General features: G+C 44.1%; 1 protein-coding gene across 1 annotated transcript in view; it reads left to right on the forward strand.

The window, feature by feature from the left end:
* The window catches only part of LOC126297841 (cAMP-specific 3',5'-cyclic phosphodiesterase-like), a 1,751,676-nt gene that overhangs the window by 1,310,632 nt on the left and 423,869 nt on the right, over nt 1–17,175 (forward strand). The gene's annotated exons all lie outside the window — the stretch shown is intronic.

The raw sequence follows: 17,175 nt of genomic DNA on the forward strand, positions 1-17,175 counted from the left end.
CATAACTTCGGAAAATTATCACCCACTTCCTTTCATGTGCTTCTTGTTCGTGATATAAACTAGTGGATATGATCACGTATCTGTTGAGTGACCTGCTTGAAACTGACAGTGTACGCGGTAGTACTGATCCATTTCAGGGATTTCGGTTAAATCACGAAAGACGACGGTGGTTCCGACGAAAACGTGGGGGAGATACCCTGCTCTGTCCTTTCCTATGCACTTTCTTTAATAAACTCGGTGTTCACGAGACGTTAAAGCCTGATCTTGCCTTTTCTCTTCCTTTCATCCATTGCTGATTATTTTGTCATCATATCAAGGTTTGGTAAAGAAGTGTAGCTGCAAGTTAAGTCCTTAATCCCCCCCAGAACTCTATTAAAATTTCTGGAATCTAAATTCACATGCATTCCATGATTACAAAACAGCTCTTGTTTGTAGAATAATCTGCGGTTTTTTTCATTGCTAGTTTGTGGTTCGTTTAGAGAAGTTACAGTGCTTCTTTAACATCAGAATACTGATACACGAGACGCTAAAAAGAACGTTGTGGTACCTTTTTTCTATAATCGTTGGCATTATGTGAGAAAATATTTGAGACTTCGAACACACGGCTGGATTAGTTTCACTGTTCACAAGTACAATAATTCTTGCAGAAGCAATATCGTTCGTTTTTCCTAAGTGTAAAAAATGACAGCAATTTCAGAAACGCCCTGCGTATGACACGCATCGACTAATCATTCTAATTACTATGGTCAAATTAATTATTGGGAATCATATAAGTCAATTGCACGAACTGATTTCTTTTCTTTGCATTACTGATGACTGAAAAAATTAGAAACTTCCAGGAACTGTACTACGTAATAGTCCACCTGAGTTACGCGTAGGTAAGTTAATGTTTATGCACTGTAAACCTCGTGGTCTAGTGATCTCGGCATGGTAGTTCAATGTGTTCGGTCAGGGGGCTGGGTGCCCGCTGTAATAATAATAATAATAATAATAAACAGAGGGAAGTATTCAACGATGAATTTGAAGGCGTGTCATGTGACGTTCGCCCAGACCAAATGATTAGAACAATGACGAACAAAATGTAGGAACAAAAGTGGTTAGCGTCGTTACAGCTAGATAGTGGGGTCCCAGGTTCGATTCTCGGTCCGGTTGGAGATTTTCTTCACTCAGGACCTCGATATTCATGTTTTCCTGATGATTTAGTCTCATTTTTATCAGAAACACACGTAAGTAGCCGTAGTGCGTCAGACAGAAAGATGTACTCCAGGGGAACGAACAACCTCAGACAGCGTGTCCCAACCGATAATACCATAAGATCCTTTCATTTTTTATGCTTGTGCATGACTCACGTCTTATCTTTTCTTCTGAGAAAGACAGAAAACACAAGTTACGCAATATATAACATTAATTAGAAAACCTCCTTACAGTTACTTCTCGTTAAAATGTGATTACACCATACAAGAATCGACCTAATTAGTCTCCAATGATCCCTAATTTAGGCACGTGCGCGATACAGCTGACCCTTGTCATATTGTATTCAGTGATTTTGCTATCTCTGTCAACTTGGAAGCCTGGATGGCTTTAGATGCGGCAGTCGGAGCGTTGTCATTTCAGAGCCATTAAGCCACCCGTGTCCATCTCCATCTACATACATGCTTCGCAAGCTAGCGTACGGTGCGTGGCGGAGGGTACCCCGTACCACTACTTGTTATTTCTCTTCCTCTTCCATTACCAAACGGAGAGACGGAAAAACAACTGACTACACGCCTTCGTATGAGCCCCAGTTTGTCTTATCTTATGTTCGTGGTCATTACTAAGTATACGTTGGCGCCAGTAAAATCGTTCTGAAATAAGCTTCGAATGTCTGTTCTCTAAATTTTCTCAGCAGTGTTCTTCGGAAAGGACGTCACCTTCCCTCCAGGGATTTCCCTTTGAGTTCGCGAAGCATCTTCGTAAGACTTGTGTGTTGTTCGAACCTACTGGTAACAAAAATATAGCAGCCCGCCGCTGAACTGCTTCGACATACTCCTTTAACCTGACCTGATGCGGATCACAAACGCCCGAGAATTACTCAAGAATGGATCGCACTACTGTAGTGTCCTATATGCGGTCTCCTTTACAGATGAACTACTCTTTCCTAAAATTGACGCAATCAACCGAAGTCAACCATTATTCGCATTCCCTACTACTACGATCCTTACATGCTCGTTCAATTTCGTATCGTTTTGCATCGTTACGCTTACATATTTCATCCACGTGACTGTGTTAAAAATGGTTCAAATGGCTCTGAGCACTATGGGACTTAACATCTATGGTCATCAGTCCCCTAGAACTGAGAACTATTTAAACCTAACTAACCTAAGGACATCACACAACACCCAGTCATCACGAGGCAGAGAAAATCCCTGACCCCGCCGGAAATCGAAGCCGGGAACCCGGGCGTGGGAAGCGAGAACGCTACCGCACGACCACGAGCTGCGGACGTGACTGTGTCAAGCACCACGCTACTAACGTTGTATTCGACCATTACGGGTTTCCTTTTCTACTCATCTGCATAAACTACAGTCCTGGAGCTATAATGGATACAAAAAAGAAACCGTTTTTCATTTACAGAATTTTTCGAATATTTTGATTCATTTACTGATTATACACTCCTGGAAATTGAAATAAGAACACCGTGAATTCATTGTCCCAGGAAGGGGAAACTTTATTGACACATTCCTGGGGTCAGATACATCACATGATCACACTGACAGAACCACAGGCACATAGACACAGGCAACAGAGCATGCACAATGTCGGCACTAGTACAGTGTATATCCACCTTTCGCAGCAATGCAGGCTGCTATTCTCCCATGGAGACGATCGTAGAGATGCTGAATGTAGTCCTGTGGAACGGCTTGCCATGCCATTTCCACCTGGCGCCTCAGTTGGACCAGCGTTCGTGCTGGACGTGCAGACCGCGTGAGACGACGCTTTATCCAGTCCCAGACATGCTCAATGGGGGACAGATCCGGAGATCTTGCTGGCCAGGGTAGTTGACTTACACCTTCTAGAGCACGCTGGGTGGCACGGGATACATGCGGACGTGCATTGTCCTGTTGGAACTGCAAGTTCCCTTGCCGGTCTAGGAATGGTAGAACGATGGGTTCGATGACGGTTTGGATGTACCGTGCACTATTCAGTGTCCCCTCGACGATCACCAGAGGTGTACGGCCAGTGTAGGAGATCGCTCCCCACACCATGATGCCGGGTGTTGGCCCTGTGTGCCTCGGTCGTATTTAGTCCTGATTGTGGCGCTCACCTGCACGGCGCCAAACACGCATACGACCATCATTGGCACCAAGGCAGAAGCGACTCTCATCGCTGAAGACGACACGTCTCCATTCGTCCCTCCATTCACGCCTGTCGCGACACCACTGGAGGCGGGCTGCACGATGTTGGGGCGTGAGCGGAAGACGGCCTAACAGTGTGCGGGACCGTAGCCCAGCTTCATGGAGATGGTTGCGAATGGTCCTCGCCGATACCCCAGGAGCAACAGTGTCCCTAATTTGCTGGGAAGTGGCGGTGCGGTCCCCTACGGCACTGCGTAGGATCCTACGGTCTTGGCGTGCATCCGTGCGTCGCTGCGGACCGGTCCCAGGTCGACGGGCACGTGCACCTTCCGCCGACCACTGGCGACAACATCGATGTACTGTGGAGACCTCACGCCCCACGTGTTGAGCAATTCGGTGGTACGTCCACCCGGCCTCCCGCATGCCCACTATACGCCCTCGCTCAAAGTCCGTCAACTGCACATACGGTTCACGTCCACGCTGTCGCGGCATGCTACCAGTGTTAAAGACTGCGATGGAGCTCCGTATGCCACAGCAAACTGGCTGACACTGACGGCGGCGGTGCACAAATGCTGCGCAGCTAGCGCCATTCGACGGCCAACACCGCTGTTCCTGGTGTGTCCGCTGTGCCGTGCGTGTGATCATTGCTTGTACAGCTCTCTCGCAGTGTCCGGAGAAAGTATGGTGGGTCTGACACACCGGTGTCAATGTGTTCTTTTTTCCATTTCCAGGAGTGTATTCATTATAAAACTGGAATCTAAAATCAACTAGGAACGGAATGTAGAACAGAAACCATTAGTACTAAATCACTACTGCATGGGAAAATTTGATGTATTACAGAGCGTCTTTACGTTCGAGAACAGACAAAAATTCCGCCGTCCGTCAGCTTAAATACTCGTGGCATACCCACGCCAGCCGCACACTCGAAGGAAGAACTTCCTTCGCAGTCCGCGTTCATAATTAGCCACTTGCCGGTATAGTCGATTCGCTTGCGTACTTCTGAAAGCTGATTAACTCGATGAGTCCCTCTAACCATCTCTTCCAGGCCGTGATGCAACGAATTATAAGTTCCCCGCGGTTCCATTTTAGTGCCCGGTTTCTTTAAAACGCCTCTCGGACCAAAATTCTTGAGGCGCGATTCCAGCCTGTTACGCAGCATAAACGACTGTTCTGTTAACACAGGGGCGACGACCGGTGCTCAATAGCAAACTTCTTGGTGGAGACCAATTACAGAACTTACTCCAAGCGAAGTACGGCGCACTTCACTGTCTTAGAAGCAGCAACAGCTTCATTCAGATGAAGAAGTTACAAATATTTCTGTTTAAACTTTGTTTTTAGGCCACAACATTTTAAGAAAGTGTGGAGGGAAGTTACAGTTTGTTTTGCCGTCGTTGATGTCATTACTGAAGGCCCGACCGCCTGCAATAAAACATTCCAGCCAGGGAAGCGAGCACATTACCAGGCTTGACCGTACCTGCTCTCAGCAACAAATCCGACACTGCTGGTGAAGACACAGGTAGAACACGCAAACAAGAGAAAGTTGCGTAAGATGAGATAGAAAGGAACAGATGATCGATAATAGTAAACGTACTTTCCGATTTGAGACAGCACTGAAAGACCTGAGTCGAAACAAGGCTCCCGGAGCAGACAACATTCAATTAGAACTACTGACGGCCTTGGGAGAGCCAGTCCTGACAAAACTCTACCATCTGGTGAGCAAGATGTATGAGACAGGCGAAATACCCTTAGACTTCAAGAAGACTATAATAATTCCAATCCCAAAGAAAGCAGGTGTTTACAGATGTGAAAATTACCGAACTATCAGTTTAATAAGTCACGACTGCAAAATACTTACGCGGATTCTTTACAGACGAATGGAAAAACTGATAGAAGCCGACCTCGGGGAAGATCAGTTTGGATTCCGTAGAAATGTTGGAACACGTGAGGCAATACTGACCCTACGACTTATCTTAGAAGCTAGATTAACGAAAGGCAAACCTACGTTTCTAGCATTTGTAGACTTAGAGAAAGCTTTCGACAATGTTGATTGGAATACTTTCTTTCAAATTCTGAAGGTGGCAGGGGTAAAATACAGGGAGCGAAAGGCTATTTACAATTTGTACAGAAACCAGATGGCAGTTATAAGAGTCGAGGGACATGAAAGGGAAGCAGTGGTTGGGAAGGGAGTGAGACAGGGTTGTAGTCTCTCCCCGATGTTATTCAGTCTGTATATTGAGCAAGCAGTAAAGGAAACAAATGAAAAATTTGGAGTACGAATTAAAATCCATGTAGAAGAAATAAAAACATTGAGGTTCGCCGATGACATTGTAATTCTGTCAGAGACAGCAAAGGACCTGGTAGAGCAGTTGAACGGAATGGACATTGTCTTGAAAGGAGGGTATAAGATGAACATCAACAAAAGCTAAACGAGGATAATAGAATGTTGTCGAAATAAGTCGGGTGATGCTGAGGGAATTAGATTAGGAAATGAGACACTTAAAGTAGTAAAGGAGTTTTGCTATTTAGGGAGCAAAATAACTGATGATGGTCGAAGTAGAGAGGATATAAAATGTAGACTGGCAGTGGCAATGAAAGCGTTTCCGAAGAAGAAAAATTTGTTAACATCGAGTATAGATTTAAATGTCAGGAAGTCGTTTCTGAAAGTATTTGTATGGAGTATAGCCATGTATGGAAGGGAAACGTGGACGATAAATAGTTTAGACAAGAAGAGAATAGAAGCTTTCGAAATGTGGTGCTACAGAAGAATGCTGAAGATTAGATGGGCAGATCACATAACTAATGAGGAGGTGTTGAATAGAATTGGGGAGAAGAGGAGCTTGTGGCACACCTTGACCAGAAGAAGGGATCGGTTGGTAGGACATGTTCTGAGACATCGAGGGATCACCAATTTAGTGTTGGAGGGCAGCGTGGAGGTTAAAAATCGTTGAGGGAGACCAAGAGATGAATACACTAAGCAGATTCATAAGGATATAGGCTGCAGTAGGTACTGGGAGATGATGAAGTTTGTACAGGATAGAGTAGCAATGAGAGCTGCATCAAACCAGTCTCAGGACTGAAGACCACAACAACAACAAAATGTGACGTTGTCAGAGTTGGGTTTGTTGCTATTACACTTCTTAAATCAAATGCATGACACATGTACTTCTCAAATTTTCGGGCAAATGGTTTTCAAATGCTGTTTTACTCCGAATCGAATACCAGTGTGATATACTAGGTACTGTTGCAAACACAATATTATTTTTATTATAGTCAAGCACTTGATGCTCTTATATTTTGGTTTTATTATGATTAAACTTGTAGTCATGTGTAAAACTGGGGCTGACTGTAATCTATTCTTGGTGGTTATGGGAAGGGTGGGGGGAGAGGGGGAAGACGACAAGAAATAGTGACACCGCTCCCTCCCTTCTCTCCAAGAACTGGATCAGTCATTTGGCCGAAACAGATTTGCCACATTTACAGTTCATTGTTTTGCGAAAGTGGTCTAGTAATGCAAAAGTTAAGGTTTTCTTACACTAAATTAATGTCACAAAAAATCAGCAGTTCGGCTCGACACACATCCAGCGAGTTTCACAAGAGTAACAAAAACAGATTTATTAATTATGCATCATACGCGTTCGGGATGATTCAAATATTCATTCTTAAAGCGCCAGTTCCTTGGCTATTATCACTAAATAATACATTTTTGTTTCTACAGGTGTAATTTGTTGCTTAAAATATTCTTCGTAACCGAAACAAGATTGAAACCCAGTATTGTAACTGGCACTGGAAGGGACAGCCAGTTAATGAAATTTCGTTTAAAAAACCTAGCAAAGTAGATATGAGCTTCCCAATAGTTCGAAATATTGAGAGATTGTTTTGGTAGTTAAAAGTGCGGAATGTCTTTTCACAAAATAAATAAATTTACTCGTCTTTGATAACAGGATTAATGGTTTACGCCTAGAATCAATAATTCCTAGTAAATATCTGAAAGCAAAGAGGCGCAGGTGCACAAAGTAAAGCAACGCATAAAATAGTTTTAGGTCTTCGTAACTGTTGTGGAGAACTGCAGATTGACCATAACAGAAATTTCTGATAAGAAGCATATAGATTTACAACACTGAGATCCATATCACATCTGGAAAATATAGTAACTTAGTCGTACATCGAGCATACAGAAAGGAATGCTACATGAACGCTCCTATGTTTGTTTTACTCGTGACAGTACCAAGTGTCAATTTCATCACATTTATTGACTAGACATCGTCCTTAAATTGATATCATGCTTTTGTGTGGTTTAATCCTTATAATCGACTAAACATTTAGATACACGGGTACGTGCGGTTTGTTTTATTTACTTCTTATTAAATATGAAACGAATTGGCAGAGGTGAAACTCATTTTGAATGGCGGGAGCGCTTACCTCTGTTTAGCTAAGTTGAACATCGGCGGACGGCTTATTCAGTTACGGTTCTGCCTCGGTGTGTGTGTGTGTGTGTGTGTGTGTGTGTGAGTGTGTGTGTGTGTGTGTGTGTGTGTGTGAGAGAGAGAGAGAGAGAGAGAGAGAGAGAGAGAGAGAGAGAGAGAGAGAGAGTGAGTGAGAGTGAGGGAGGGGGGCAGGCTACATGCCTTACCTTGGCCACAATCGCTCTTGTGTTACTGTTGGTACGGGATAACAGTTAGATACGATCCACAAGGCAATTTATAATTTAGTCAGAATATTGCCAACTTGTATTTACATAACCATGAATAACACAGAATGAAATCATGCAAATTGTCCTCTCATCAGGATTACAGATGTTTCCATCTGAGTTGGCAGTTCATGGTTGACTGTCACGTTACTATGCTACCAGGACTGTGCCCCATGCAGCAGATGAGAACTAGTCACGATTTAGTACAGGGCGAGAAAATGCTACAAATGTTATTTCCGATGGAGAGTCATCAACAGACGCAGAAGTAACGTCTGTCTGCCCAGGCAAGTGTGCTGGGAACCTTGCTGTTCATGTTGTGCATGACGACGTGGCAGACTTATAAGTAATAACTGCAGACCTTTCGCTGATTATGCAGTAATTTATCTGTATAACTAACAACGGAACGAACCGCGTGACTACTACGGTCGCAGGTTCGAATCCTGCCTAGGGCATTGATGTGTGTGATGTCCTTAGGTTAGTTAGGTTTAAGTAGTTCTAAGTTCTAGGGGACTGACGATCTAAGATGTTAAGTCCCATAGTGCTCACAGCCATTTGAACCATTTTTTTTTTAACAACGGAACCTCCCCATCGCACCCCCCTCAGATTTAGTTATAAGTTGGCACATTGGATACGCCTTGAAAAACTGAACACAGATCAGTCGAGAAAACAGGAAGAAGTTGTGTGGAACTATGAAAAAAATAAGCAAAATATACAAACTGTGTAGCCCATGCGCAAGATAGGCAACATTAAGGATAATGTGAGCTGAGGAGGGCCTTGGTGCCGTGGTTAGCGTGAGCAGCTGCAGAACGAGAGGTCCTTGGTTCAAGTCCTCCCTCGTGTGAAAAGTTTACTTTCTTTATTTTCGCAAAGTTATGATCTGTCCGTTCGTTCATTGACATCTCTGTTCACTGTAATAAGTTTAGTGTATGTGTTTTTTGGCAGCGCCCCAAAACTGTGCGATTAGTATACGAAAGGATGTGCCTCTCCAATGGGAACCGAAAACATTTCATCGAAGGGTCATAGGTCAACCGAGTCCTCCACAAGAAAACACGTTAATATATTCTATACGTCCCTGGTGACGGCATGTGCGTCCCATGGCAGGAATAATGTTGTCGACCCACCTATCTTGTACACTTGGCGAATGGGTAAAAAAATTCTTCTACCTTGCCCGATTTAGGTTTTCTTGTGGATGTGATAATCACTTTCAAAAAAGTGATTAAAACATAAGAGTTTGTCACATAAACTGAAAATAAAAAGTTAAACTTTCCACTAGAGGGAAGACTTGAACCAAGGACCTCTCGTTCTGCACCTGCTCACGCTAACCACGGGACTACGGGGCTCCAGAGATCAAATTAACGTTGACGTTGCTTATCTTGCACATGGACTGCTCAGTTTGTATATTTGGCTTATTTTTTTCATAGTTCCACACAACTTCTTTCTATTTTCTCGATTGATATGTGTTCATTTTTTCAAGGTCTATCCACTTTGCCAACTTGTAACTAAATCTGAGTAGGGTGCGATGGGGAGGTTTCCTTGTAAGTACTATCTAAGAAAGAGCTGCACAAGCATTGGGTCATATTATGATAAGAAAGCAAAGTGGTGCAAAGATTGGCTAATCGCTGTAAATGTTCAGTGAATCACCAGTATAAACAGCCAACTCATGCAAATACCTGGGTGTAACAATTTGTAGGGATGTGAAATGGAATGATTTTATAGGCTCAGCCATAGGTAAACCAGACTTCGATGCGTTGGTAGAACACTACATTGACTATACAAGGAGATTGCTCACAAAATAATCGCGCGAGTATGACTCTCAGGGGATACTGATAGTGTACAAAGAAGGATAGCGGATACGGTCAGACATTTGTTTCACCCATCGGAGATTGGCACCATGACTCTGAAAAACCGAAACAGGCTATCTGTACCGTTGAGGCATCAAACTGATACAGGGCCCAATTTTCGTGGGGACCCCTATTTTTACTCCATGTGAGTCTATTATCCTTAAGAACGCTGTGGAAGGATGGTCGCGGTTTTTCCTGCCAGATAGCTATCCAAAATGGCTTGCTCACTTCGTCGCTTGCGGTCCCGGTTGCGTGGTTGGCGATATTTTTGCGCCAGCGAGAGTGGTCGCTGGCGCGGTGTAGCAGCAGCTTTTGTTGCGCGGCGCGGGCCGCTGCTGCCGGCACGAGTAATCGGATGATCTCAGCGGAACGTCATAATCCCGCGGGAATGGAGCAGGCCGCTATCGATTTCTAGGGAGCAGGTGTCACCAGCACGTTAAGCGAATCGCTGGCCGCATAGCTCGCCGCCTGCCCGATGGCTAACCGCCGCTTAAGAAATCCTGTTTCATTTTCAATTAAGGGCACCACCCGAGGACTTTTATAGCAAACAACGCGCTTACCATTCCCGTTTTAGCCTTTACTCGAATCGAGAGAGGTTGTAGCAAGCCAAAAGTCTGATGATTTTTTGAATTTAAACAATGTGAAAATTACCAACAAATGAGTTACTTTTCAAGGCGCCAACGACACTGGCGTCATTAAACTGAACAAATAGGACGAAACTTATTGAAGACAGAAAAGTATTTCTTACCGATTGCTCGTGCTAAACAGATCTGCTTGGGTCTGTTACCAGGGTGAGATTTATTGACAGCTACCGCTGACAACGAAGGTTCAGTTTGTGTCTGTGCTACACACACGGTCGACTTCGCCGCGAGACGTTTGCCACACTTTGCGGAGCTTTACGATTTGGTAGCCGGAGTAAGAAGTTCTCTGGAACGAGAGAAGCAGCCGATATTTCGCCAGCGCCGCCAATTCGCCGTTCCTGCGCGCCTGGGTGAAGCACCGAAGCTTACCTCGTCGTAAAGACCTATTCTATCCTCTTTCTACTCGGACGTATCTTTAGGATGGCATTTTACATGGTTAGGAAAGGTTTTATCATAATTTTTCCTACACGAATTCTCGTGTGTGACGACGAATCAAACGTTTCCATCTTAGAAGGAATTTCTCCTCCTTCGTCTCCACCACCGGTTGGACGTGAGATGTTTCCTGGTGTTTACCGCCGGCTTTCCGCAGCGTTAGTACACAACCACCGAATGAGAGAACCGTAAAAACACATGTGTATTTCTGGATTTTTCCTGCTTTAAGTACTGCTCAAATTGTCACAGTGCCTGGAAGGTTAGTCTGTTTATATATTTTTAAAAACTCCGAACGGAATGCTCAGGTTTCAGTACTTTCTTTAGTGGTACTAAATTTGTACTATCTTCTGGAACTGACCCCTCTTCTTCTTTCTTCTGGTTTTAAACAGATTCCAGACGATACAGATTCATTGCTAATTTGGTGGTCGTCTACAAAATTGGATCGATAAGTGTAGTAAAAATATAAACTGTCTATTGTCCACATACGCCCAGTAGAACTAAACGCATGCCATCTGGTTTTGTTTTTCCTCAGAAAAGAAATTTGTTTCTAACTATTCGAAATAATCGCTCACAGCTCACATAAACTTCAATAGACGAGAACTCCTTCCTTGCCCTTGCCCTTGCCCTTGCTTAAGCCTTTTTTTGATGTTCTTTCACCTTCGATAAGCCACTGTGCGTGTGTGCGTGTTGGGGGGTGGGGGAGACAAGCTCAATACCGAGATTATTAGCGATCTGCCAAAGCCGGCCGTGGTGACCGAGCGGTTCTAGGCGCTTCAGTCCGGAACCGCGCGACTGCTACGGTCGTAGGTTCGAATCCTGCCTCGGGCATGGATGTGTGTGATGTCCTTAGGTTAGTTAGGTTTAAGTAGTTCTAAGTTCTAGAGGATTGATGACCTCAGATGTTAAGTCTCACAGTCCTCAGAGCCATATGAACCATTTTCTGATCTGCCAAAACACTGTTGAACTATAGGATCCTCTGTGAAGTACGCTGGATTCTTTGGAAAAAATGATTAAACACTGTTCCCAAATATTCTCTCCACTGACCTGATCTGGCCCTCAGAATGCGCGTTGACCCAAACGCGAGCCTTCAAAACAGTGGTTCCCAACCTCTGTTAATCCATTACCCCTGAGTGCAATCAGACATTAGTTAGTCAGAGATTTGATGTTTTTCCGAATTCCTGATACGGTACACTCGTCAAATGGTCTTGCGGGAAAATTCCCACTTCATAGCCACCTCGGAAATGTTATGTCCCATTCGCTTGTGCGCCTACTATAACGCCACGTTCAAACTCACTTAAATCTAGATAACCTGCCACTGTAGCAGCAGCAACCGATCTAGTAACTGCGCCAGACACTTGTCTTATGTGTGCGTTGCCGACCGCAGCGCAATATTCTGCCTGTTCACATATCTCTGTATTTGAATACTCATGGCTGTACCAGTTTCTTTGGCATTTCAGCGCGGTTGACTAAACATCATTGGAGATGATGCTTCTTCTACGAATGAAATTATCCTGTCACATTTGCCTTTACATTCTGTACATGGTAGCGACGACAAATGTGATTTTCGTTTCTCTGTCTGCTTGTTGCTGTACTTCCAAGAACCCTAAAGGTGGATATTTCAGTAAGCAGAGATCTCAGGAAAACTGTTCCTTAACTGTTTTGAGTTGGTCCTGTGCAATAGACTTGTATTTAACGTTGGACAAAGAATTTCGGAGACAGTATAATTACAGTGGGCAACGGCCTTGCCGCAGTGCATACGCCACTTCCCGTGAGATCACCGAAGTTACGCGCTGTCGGGTGTGGTCGGCACTTGGATGGGTGACCATCCGGGCCGCCATGCGCTGTTGCCATTTTTCGGGGTGCACTCAGCCTCGTGATACCAATTGAGGAGCTACTCGACCGAACAGTAGCGGCTTCGGTCAGGAATACCATCATAACGACGGGGAGAGCGGTGTGCTGACGTCCGCAGCTCGTGGTCGTGCGGTAGCGTTCTCGCTTCCCGCGCCCGGGGTCGCGGGTTCGATTCCCGGCGGGGTCAAGGATTTTCTCTGCCTCGTGATGACTGGGTGTTGTGTCCTGTCCTTAAGTTAGTTAGGTTTAAGTAGTTCTAAGTTCTAGGGGACTGATGATCTCAGCTGTTGAGTCCCATAGTGCTCAGAGCCAATTGAACCAGCCATTTGGGGACGAATCACACGAATGTAAGAACAGTCCTTTGAGAGTAATTGTTACGTCCATTTCACTTACAGCATGTCCACAACCTGGATCCAGCTGATTTTCCACCCAGAGCACAGTTTTCACAGTGATACTTGGAACAGTGTTAAATGCAACCTACATTTCCATCCTCTGTGTTGTTTTCCGATGAAGCAACGTTCGAGGGGTGGAGTCTTCAACATGCACAATTCGCATGTTTGAAGTGAGGATAACCCACATGTCACAGTTACTAGCGCTCATCAAATGCGGTCCTTCGTTAATGTGTGGGTCGGTGTTGTTGGGGACTGTTTAATTGGGCCGTATCTGCTACGTAGGCCATTAAATGGCAGGCGCTATTACAATCATGTGTGGGTCGGTGTTGTTGGGGACTGTTTAATTGGGCCGTATCTGCTACGTAGGCCATTAAATGGCAGGCGCTATTACAATTTTCTCGCCAGAGCATTGCCGGAATTGCCGGAAGACGTTCCGCTCCCTACAAGACAACGTATGTGGTTCCAACATGACAGGGCGCCAGTACATTTCAGTCACCGTGTGCATCGATTCCTGGACCATCGGTTCCCAGAAACATGGATTGGCAGAGATGGTCCTGAACCATAGTCTGCTCGATCCCCAGATATGTCCCCTCTGGAATTTTTTTGTGTTGGGACAGATGCGCAACCTTGTTTACGCAACTCCTCTTGCATGAGAAGAGGATCTGCTTGTCTGGATAGTAGCAGCAGCAGGAACAATTCAGGATACTCCTGGGGTTTTTGCCCGTGTGAGACAGAACATGATCCGACAGTGTAACCTTTGATTATGTGTCAATGGGGGCATTTTTGAAAATCTACTGTAACTGAAATTGGGTTGTGTTAATGTGTTGTCTCTTGGTCATAAACAAATGGAAAAGTGTTTGATGGTTTAATTAACTTGCCGCCAGAGAAATTTTCCTCTGCCGGTTTAAGTACTCCTCATAGGAAAAAATGACATTAGGGAAAAATATTTGTTGATGTCGCCTGCTACCTCCCAGAGTTTGCCGGTTTAAATACTTTTCACCCTGTGTATGGGCCGCTGCAGCTCTCCCACGCTACAGTTGCGAAGATTCATTGCCGAATTCCATAACCATGACAAAAGATATCGCTAAACGTAGGTACATTACTGTTAGCTATAGTCGGTTTTACGTCGGATGTTCCGGGGTCTTAAACCCGCGCACAGTTGATAGTGAACTTACTCACTGCAGGAGCTGAACTCAAATTCCCGTCCGGGAATCCTGATATGTTTTTTCCTTAGTTTCCCTTTTAGCACTTGAGGTGATTCCTGAAGCACTTCCTTCAACAAGGCCACGGCTCACATCTTTCCCCGTATCCGTTCACCGGAGTTAATGCGCAATGAACTTGAATGTCGATGAGACGTTCAGATCTAATTCTTTCCTCTTGTAAATCCATGCAAAAACATCGAACTCCAACTGTTTACAGAAAGCACGGGATTTAGCATTCTCAGTTAAGCAGAAAGTAATTGCGTCACTGAATGAACTGACGCCGTCAGTTAGGAACAAAGTCCTACACGGTAGTGTGTAGCTTCACTGCTGACAGCCCCGACTGACGTCGAACTTCGACCTAGTTCGAGGCAAATCTGCCTCCTCTCCGTGACCAGTGTGTTCAATGAATAAGGGACGGGCACGCAAATGCTGCTCCGTCTCAACAAGAAGTTCCGAAGCACGTCGACGCTCCTGTTGCGACGTACCGTCGCTGACTAGAGATTTGTCCCCGTGTTAGTGATACAACTAACGGCAGTAGCCTGTGAAAGCAATAAGTATCTCCCTGTAATTGAAGGCAGCTCAAATAAGACTTCGTAGATTATGCAGTTATCTATTATGAAGTACTGTCTCAGGAATTCTGCGTAAATATTCAGTCGGAACTTGATAAGACTTCAAAGTGCTGCAAAGACTAGCAACTTGCTATAAACATTCGCGAACGTAAAACGAAAAACCGTATTGTCCAGTGATCAACTGGTCAACTCGTATAAGTAACTGGGTGTAACATTCTGTAGGGATATGAGATGAACGATGTCGTAGGCTTAGTCGTAGGTAGAGCAGGTGGCATACTGGACTTCATGAAATGTATTCGCAAAATTCCAATAGTGTACCACCACAGTTATACAGTGTACTGGAAACAAATGAAAATTTGTGCCGGACCGGGACTCGAACCCGGATTTTCCGCTTTACGCAAGCGGTCGCTTTAACCCCTTCGGCTATCCGAACACACTTGACGGAGCATCCATATGCTCCAGTGTCTGCTTCCCATAGTGCTCGCACGATTGTGTTTCCCGGAGGGAGAGACTGAATGTAGTTTTCCCCGTAAGGTTGCCTGGACTCTGGCATGAGATACATTAGTACAGTGTCTGTATTTGACAGAGTCTGTAAAGTTCGAGGTATGCATGAATGCCCGAAGGAACGTTGCATAGAACTTCAAAGACATTGTCAAATACAGACACTGCAATTATGTATACTTGAGTTCATTTGGGCAGCACTAGGGAATTTTTTTCAATTCACAGAAGGAGACTGGGTACAAAACACTCGTGCGACCCATCCTAGAATACTGCTGAAGTGTGTGGCACCCGTACCAGGTAGTACTAACAGGGGATGGGGATGGGAGAATGCCTCGGAGAAGTTGAAGAAACTGAACTGCCAGACATTTGAAGATAGCAGTAAACTATCACTAGAAAACATACTCACATAGTTTCAAGAACAAGCTGTGAATGAAAAATGTACGGATGTACTACAGCCCCTACGCAACGCTCCCGTAGGAATAGCGGGGACACGATTAGACGAATTTCACCGAATACAGAGGCGACTGAACTATCATTCTTCCCGCACTCCATACGCGAATGTAACGGAAAGAAACCCTAATAACTGGTACAGTTGGAAGTACCCTGTGCCATGCACTTCACAGTGGCATACAGAGTTTTTATCTATACGTCGATTTGTATTTTGTGGTAATCAATAGTCCTAAATGCACCTTGTTATAATAAATACGCAGAGAAATGACCGAACTGATGACGTATTTGTGTGTTTCTTCATTTAATTAAAAGAATTTTTGGTAAATACAGTATTTAGGTAATACTCTTCAGTCACGTATAGATTGTGGAAAGGATTTTGTTAATCTTCTATCTCCCAAATGCTGAAAGATTTTCTGTAAATGGTGTAAATCAAGTATAGGAGTTTTGTCAACCCATCATTGTCCTTCGGTTTTTGCCTACTAGTTACAAATGAGTACTGGTGGACTGAATTATCCTTCTTAAGCACCATGCGCGATATCGTTCAGTGATGAAAGTAAGAACTACACACTAGTGACAATTGAAGTCATCTGAATTAGAACAAAAATGAACGATCCCGCCATAAACTTTCTTTCTCGAGTAATCGCAATCATTTTTTGAAAGATGTAACCGCCATTTGATTGGACAACAGGTTTTATTCCACAATCTATATTTCGTCCTTAGCCCTTTTCAGGTATTACAAGTATCTAAAATCATTACACTTGAGTAGAACACAGTCATCGTCAAAATATGTATCTTTGGTGATATAAACCAATTTCGTCAAAACTAAATGATAGAACGTTTGTCTAACAGGCTAAATTACTGGCAATCAGCATGACTTGTTTACTTGTTATGGTCGTGGAATAAAATAGATGAGCAAATCAAAGTGTCTAAGCAACCACTGGGATGTCTTTATAATGATCTTTGACAATCGTTTCACTTACGTTTGTCAGTGGCTGCTTAGACACAATGTAGCGAAATTTAAACCTGTGATTTGGTTATCTGTTTTATTCCACAACCGTACCAAGTGAATAAGTCATGCTAATTGCCAGTAAATTAGCCTATTACACAAATTTTCTCGCGTTTACTTTTGACTAAATTGTTTTATATAACCGAAGACACATATTTTGACAATGTCTTGTTGTACAGTCAAATAGTGGTTGCATCTTTTAAAAAGTTTTATCTGATTGTGGCTCCACACCGAAGCAAAATCGTTAATCGCAATCATCTTGCACGAC

This window comes from Schistocerca gregaria, chromosome X, assembly GCF_023897955.1.
Source record: "Schistocerca gregaria isolate iqSchGreg1 chromosome X, iqSchGreg1.2, whole genome shotgun sequence".
Lineage (NCBI taxonomy): Eukaryota > Metazoa > Arthropoda > Insecta > Orthoptera > Acrididae > Schistocerca > Schistocerca gregaria.